General features: G+C 34.7%; 1 pseudogene; it reads left to right on the top strand.

Annotated features, from left to right (window-relative positions):
• The first annotated feature begins 908 nt into the window (after positions 1 to 908).
• LOC108373996 (NADH-ubiquinone oxidoreductase chain 2-like) lies at positions 909 to 5,808 on the top strand (annotated as a pseudogene).
• The last annotated feature ends 2,201 nt before the right edge of the window (positions 5,809 to 8,009 follow it).

Here is an 8,009-nt window from a genome sequence, read left to right as displayed (position 1 = left end):
GTGTACACGGACGGACGGACAGACGGAGAGACGGACGGACAGACAGACATGGCTTAATCGATTTCTCTATTCATTCTGAGCATATATGTATACATTTGTCTATATCTATCTCGATTCGTTTTGGCTGTTACAAACAACCGTTATGTGAACAAAATTAATATACCCTTGTGCACAAGTGCGCTCGGGTATAAAAATTACTCTTTTTTATACACTATAATATATTATAATATAATATATAAAATTATATTTACAACATTAAAATTTACATTAAATATAAAAAAAACATGAAAAATTATCTTTTTTAAATGAAATAAGTTATTTTCTTTCAATGAATTGCCTGACGAAAGATAGGGTAAATTATGTAATAATATTACATTCATAATAAATTTATATTTAATAGAATTAATCTATTCCTAGTCGGCCGCTGTGGTGTAGTGGTAAGCAGTGCGCGCTTCCACTCCGCAGGACCCGAGTTCAAACCCTGGTCAAAGCAACATCGCAAAAAATATAGAAAAAAGGTTTTTTCTTAACAGCGGTCGTCCGTCGGCAGGCAATGGCAAACCTCCGATTGTATTTCTGCCATGAAAAACAGCTTCTCATAAAAATACAATCGCCGTTCGGAGTCGACGTAAAACTGTAGGTCCCTTCGCCTTGTGTGACAATATCAAGGCGCACGCCACAAGTCGGAGGAGAAGCTCGGCCAAACACTAGCATATGTGTAAGCGCCAATCTATTATTATTATTATTAAACTATTTCTAAAAGTATCAAAAACTTTTGTGCATCATACACTAAAATATAAAAAGATAAGCTAATTAAGCTACTGGATTTATACCCCATTCATAAAGGTTATTATCATTTTCTTTTTAATTTTTAATAATACTTCTAAAATTTTATTTTTTTTATTTTAATAATAGGAAAAATATTTACTATCTCATCTAATTCTTGGTTAGGTGCTTGAATAGGTTTAGAAATTAATTTATTACCTTTTATCCCCCTAATAATATCAAGAGAAGCCTCCCTTAAGTATTTTTTAACCCAAGCAATTGCATCAGCTGTATTATTATTTGCTATTATTCTAATATACATAAATAATTTTCCAATAATTCAACATAATTTAATATTCAATAGTTTAATTATTTATTCATCTTTATTACTAAAAAGTGGAGCAGCGCCATTCCATTTTTGATTTCCAAATGTAATAGAAGGATTATCATTGTTGGGATCTTTTAAAATAAGCAGCACACGTCTTTAGGTAGCAATCGCTTTATTTAGAGTAAGAAGAAAAATTGTAAGTTACTGGTATGTATAACAGAAAATAAGTAATGAGAGAATAGAAAAACTTAATACGGTAGAATTGGAGAATGAATATTTAACAGAGTTGCCGTTTATATTTCAACACTCCTCCTCAAATCTGGTATTCATTCTTATAAGTTTATAAAAAAAATTCAAGATAAAAAGATTACAAGTTTTCAATTTAACAAATGTTTTACCAATATTGCTTTAAACCTAACATTTTCACAAACTTATTGTGGTTTACCTTAGCTAAATTCTTAGTTAGTTCACTACTAGAACAATATTTTAAATCAATTATATTTTTGCTGTATACATCTCTTACGTGGTGAAATTTTATTTCTATATGTTTACATCTTGAGTGATACACAGGATTTCTTACAAGATATAATGCGCTTTATTTGTCTCCATTCAGTGTGATGATTTTGGGGCGATGTAAATCGATCTCCTCAAAAAATTGTTTCAAAAACTCAGCTTCTTTCGGTCGATAAGGCAATGTATTCTTCCTCTGTACTACTCAATGCTACGCTCGTCTGCTTCTTGGATTCCCAAGACACTGCACAGCCTGCAAGGAGAAACGCGTAACCGGTTTACGACTTTCGCTCAGACGTATCTCCTCCCAATCAGCATCTACATAGCACTCAATATCCTTCCCGCTTTTTGTGTTACGCAACGCCATGTCACTCGTACATCGTAAGTACTTTAACACTCTTTTAGCAGACGCCAAATGTTCACTATGTGGGTCACTGTTATTTTGTGCTAGTTTGCATACTGAGTGGATAATATCAGGTCTTGTGCACAACGCCAAATATAACAAGGAACCGATAAGCGACTGATATTCTTTTGGGTCGATTCGCTTGCATTCCACGTTGTCACAGCGAATTAGTTGCTTGGGGTCCAATGGAGTAGCTATCGTACGGCAATCCATCATACTATGTTGTTGCAACAGTTGCTTAATATGACTCTTCTGACTTATTGGGCCTCATGCATAAAAAGTGAGCTTAAGCTCCGACTCGATTTTCAGTACAAATTCTTGAGCTTGAGCTCACCCCTTCAGTGCAAAAATTGAGTCTGAGCTTAAGCTCACTTTTTATGCATAAGGCCCATTGATATTGGTCCTTTCTCACCAACTCGTCCAACCTCCATACTCAAAAACAGTTCAACTGAACCTTTGTCTATGACCTGTAAGTTACTGGCGATCTGTCGTTTGATCAGCCTCAGCTCTAACTTGTCTGAGCAGGCAATGTTCAGGTCATCCACATATAGCGCGATTAAGTTGATCTTGCCTCCCTGATGTCTCGTATAAACACACGGCTCCATTACGCATCTCTTGAAACTGATACCCAATAGTATTTCATGTAATTTTGCATTTCACTGGCGCCCTGACTGTTTCAGTCCATATATTGCCTTCCTTAGTTTCAGCACTTTATCAGGATACGCTTTGTTCACGAACGCTTCCGGCTGAGCCAGTAAGCAGATGAGACATCAACGTGATGCAAATATAACTCGTACTTTGCTGCTAGTGCGAAAATAATGCGAATGGTTGAGTATCGCACTACCGGAGAGAATGTATCGGTATAATTCACCCCATATACCTGGCTACAACCTTTCGCTACTAACCTTGCCTTAAATCTATCAACTTCACCGTTCTTATTTTTCTTAACCGCAAACACCCATTTGCATTTTATACTTTTCTGGTTGGCTGGTAAATCTACCAGTTCCAATGTTTCGTTGTCGATTAGAGATTGGTATTCATCGTGCATTGCTTTGTGCCAATCGCGAGCAAATTGACTGGAGAGTGCTTCTTTTACCGTATCGGGAACTTCAACTTCATGCATCATGTTTAAAATGTTGTACACTTTCTTCGGTCTTCCGGGTTTACCGGAACGCAAGAGCTTCGGCCGACCTGGCCCGATTTGCTCCGCTGCAGCTTCATCACTTTCTTCTTGTGCAGATTCGAAGTTACTCTCCGATTCCTTACCTTCGAGTTCGTTAGTGCTTTGATTTTCGTTTTGCTCTAGAATGTTTACGCTGACACTATTGGGTTTATTGGCGATAACTGGCTCGACGAAAGTCACATCACGACTTATAATAGTGCTTCGCGTCTCAAAATGGTACAACCGATAACTTTTTGTTGTAGTACTGTAACCTACCATGCTGTATTTTCTCCTCTGGGTTGAAGCTTACTTTTTGCTTTCTTATTCAACGCAATCGCTGTCGAGCCGAACGATCTAAAATGAGAAACATCTGGCTTCCTCTTATGCCATTCCTCATAGAGAGTTGTTGCATCAAGCGCCTTTGACGGCGACCTATTACGCAGGTACGCTGCAGTATTAACTGCTTCTGCCCACAAAAACTCGGTTTTTGCTTCGAAAAGCATACAGCGAGCCTTTTCAATTAAGGTGCGGTTAAATCGTTCAGCCACACTATTTTGTTGTGGCGTATATGGCACTGTTAACTGGTGCATTATGCCACACTCTCTCAAATATTGTTGAAAAGCATTATTTGTGTATTCGCACCCGTTGTCGCTCCTAATGATTTTAATCTGACACCCTGTTTGCCGCTCTGTGAACGCCTTGAACTCCTTAAACTTCTCAAAAACTTCGCTTTTATGTTTAAGAAAATAGACGAAGACTTACCTAGATTTGTCGCCCACGAAAGTCAACAAAAATCGAGAACCACCAGCAGACAACTTTAGCGGACCGCAAACGTCCGACTGAATTAATTCAAGTAGCTCATTTGCTCTATTTGTAGTTGTTGTAAATGGCTTTGTTGTCGCCTTGCTTTGCATACAGACGACACAGCTAATGTCTTTCGGCACTTTGAGTTGAAGCCCACGTACTAAATTTTTACTAACAAGCTCCCGTATACTACTACTGTTTAAATGACCGTAGCGACTGTGCCATTTAACTGCTTCTGCTGATTGCCCTGTTAGAAGGAGCGTATTTTCAGACATTGTAAATAAAAATATACCACCAATTTTTTCTCCACGCAGTATGAGCTTATTATTCCTGTCATTGATAGTGACGAATTTCTTTGCGAATCTAACAGAATGACCACTGTTTACTGCTTTGGAAACGGAGACGAAATTGCATTGCAAAACAGGTACGTATAAAACGTCATTCAATTGAATTTTTCTGTTTTCTGATATTAACCGCACTTTCCCTTTGCCTTCTGCTTCAATTCGCTTGTCGCAAGCTAGCAAAATCGACTCGTGGTGCTCTTCAATCTCATCAAACATGGGGCGATCACAGCACATATGCGAAGATGCTCCGCTGTCTATACACCAGACATTCGGTTGTAATTTGTTCGTCTCAAACGCTGAGAACAATGAGAACGCCGTTGTTTTGTCTTCATCTATTTTATGCACCTTCTTTTTGTTCTTGCATTGTGCAGCAAAATGACCGCTTTTTCCGCAATTATAGCACTTAAAGTTCGATCTACTTCTTTGAGATTTCCCGTTGCTTGCGGATTTGGAATTTTCACTGCTTGACTCACGTGCCATGAAAACCTGGGTGCTGCCTTCTGCAATAGGAGACTCACATACTTTTCGACGCTGTTCTTCTTCAAGTAATTTAATTTTTAACGCTGATAGCTTAGGAAGTTCATCGCGTGACTCTAGCGCAACAACGAGGTTCTCAAACGACTTAGGAAGGCTGGCAAGAAGCATTATTACAAACAGCTCCTCCTGAAGCTCTACGCCGGTTTCTGCCAGTTTCTCAACAAGAGTCGAAAAATTGCTTAAAAATTGCTGTACTTGCTCGCCCTCTACCATGCGAATTCCAAGAAGCTGCTTAAACAACGAGACCTTTTTGGCCGGTCCCTTGGGCCTATGTACTTTCTTTAAGACGGTCCATGCCTCCTTGGAAGTTTTGCATTGCCTCACGTACGAAATCTGCATAGGTGTTACACTAAGTATAATGGTCGCCATGGCCTTTTCGTCGGCGGACTTCCACGCTTTAACCTTGCTTGCATTCTCCTCTTCGGCTTTTGGTTGCCCAAGCTCACCAGTTACTACTTCCCAAAGCTCTTTATATATCAGCACACTTTTAATTTGTATGCTCCATGAGTCGTAATTGGACTCGTCCAATTTTTCCACATTAATTATTGTTGAATTCATCGCGAAAAGTTAGCTGGGCCCATAACCTGTTGGGATCTTTTAAAATAAGCAGCACACGTCTTTAGGTAGCAATCGCTTAATTTAGAGTAAGAAGAAAAATTGTAAGTTACTGGTATGTATAACAGAAAATAAGTAATGAGAGAATAGAAAAACTTAATACGGAAGAATTGGAGAATGAATAACGGAGTTGCCGTTTATATTTCAACAATCATGAATAAATGCGCTAATTTTAATAACATTACAAAAAATTACTCCTCTTGTATTAATCTCTTATATTAGTTGAAGAAATTTTATTTATTTAGTAATTGTTCTTTCAACAGTAATAGGTTCATTAGGAGGATTAAATCAAACTTCTCTTCGTAAATTAATAGCTTTATCTTCAATTCAACTTGATTAATTTATTTTTCCATATATTCATTTTTATCTTTTAGATTAATTTTTATATACAATAATTTTAAAATATATCATATTAATCAAGTTTTTAATTCTTTCTTTAATTCAAAAATTTTAAAATTTTGTTTATTTTTTAATTTATTATCTTTAGGTAGACTTCCACCATTCATTGGATTTTTACCAAAATGATTAGTTATTCAATTAATAATTGTCAATAATCAATATATTTTAATAACCATTATAACTATAATAACTTTAATTGCATTGTTTTCTTACTTACGTTTATGTTTCGCTGCATTTATATTAAATTATTTTGAAAATAATTGAATTAATAATATACAAATAAATAATTTTTCATTTAAATTTATATTATTTTTTTCTTTTATTTCAACATTTAGATCAATTTTAATTTCTTTAATTTATTTTATTTTTTAATTGCAAATAAATTTGACTGTCTAAATATTTATAAAAGGTTTTAAGTTAAAAAAAACGAATAACCTTCAAAGTTATAAATATAAGTTAAATCTTTAAGCCTTAGTAATTATTTTGCTCCTTTAGAATAGCAGTCTAATATCATTATTGACTATAAAGCCCAATTGATTAAAAAGAATTAATTCTTATAAATAGATTTACAGTCTATCGCCTAAATTCAGCCATTTAATTGCGACAATGACTATTTTCAACAAACCATAAGGATATTGGAACTTTATATTTTATTTTTGGAGCTTGATCCGGAATAGTAGGAACCTCTCTTAGAATTCTAATTCGAGTTGAATTAGGACATCCAGGATCTTTAATTGGTGATGACCAAATTTATAATGTAATTGTAACAGCTCATGCTTTCGTTATAATTTTATTTTTTTTATAGTAATACCTATTATAATTGGTGGATTTGGAAATTGATTAGTGCCTTTAATATTAGGGGCACCAGATATAGCATTTCCTCGAATAAATAATATAAGTTTCTGGTTAGTACCCCCTTCCCTTATATTGTTACTAGTTAGTAGTATAGTAGAAAATGGAGCTGAAACAGGTTGAACAGTTTACCCTCCTCTCTCATCTGTTGTTGCTCATGGAGGAGCCTCTGTTAATTAAGCAATTTTTTCTTTACATTTAGCAGGAATTTTTTCTATTTTTCGGAGCAGTTAACTCATTGATCGAATACCCTTATTTGTATGAGCAGTTGTACTAACTGCATTATTATTATTACTATCTTTACCAGTATTAGCAGGAGCTATTACAATACTTTTAACAGATCGAAATTTAAATAAATCATTCTTTGACCCAGCTGGTGGAGGAGATCCAATTTTATGCCAACACTTATTTTGATTTTTTGGCCATCCAGAAGTTTATATTTTAATTTTACCTGGATTTGGATTAATTTCTCACATTATTAGTCAAGAATCAGGAAAAAACGAAACCTTCGGTTCATTAGGAATAATTTATGCAATAATAGCAATTGGACTTCTTGGTTTTATTGTATGAGCACATCATATATTTACAGTAGGAATAGATGGTGATACACGAGCTTATTTTACTTCAGCAACTATAATTATTGCTGTACCAACAGGAATTAAAATTTTTAGCTGAATAGCTACACTACATGGAACTTAATTAAACTATTCACCAGCTATATTATGAAGTTTAGGATTTGTTTTTCTATTCACAGTTGGGGGTTTAACAGGAGTTGTTTTAGCTAATTCATCAGTTGATATTATTCTTCATGACATTTATTATGTAGTGGCACATTTTCATTATGTATTATGAATAGGAGCTGTAGTTGATATTATAGCAGGATTTTTTCATTGATACCCTTTATTTACTGGATTAATTTTAAATTCAAAATGATTAAAAAGTAAATTTTTAATTATATTTATTGGTGTAAATTTAACCTTTTTCTTTCAAAATTTTTTGGGATTAGCAGGTATACCTCGACGATATTCAGATTATCCAGATGCTTACACTACATGAAATGTAATTTCAACTATTGGATCTTCTATTTCATTATTAGGAATTTTATTTTTTATATTTATTATTTGAGAAAGCTTAATTTCACAACGACAAGTAATTTATCCAATACAATTAAATTCTTCAATTGCATGATTACAAAATACACCTCCAGCAGAACATAGATATTCTGAATTGCCTATTTTAACAAATTTCTAATATGGCAGCTTAGTGCAATGGATTTAAGCTTCGTATATA

The sequence above is a fragment of the Rhagoletis zephyria genome, unplaced genomic scaffold (assembly GCF_001687245.7).
Source record: "Rhagoletis zephyria isolate East Lansing unplaced genomic scaffold, Rhagoletis_zephyria_1.1 Rzeph_scaffold_07219, whole genome shotgun sequence".
Classification (NCBI taxonomy): domain Eukaryota; kingdom Metazoa; phylum Arthropoda; class Insecta; order Diptera; family Tephritidae; genus Rhagoletis; species Rhagoletis zephyria.
This window is presented reverse-complemented; position numbering and strand designations above follow the sequence as displayed.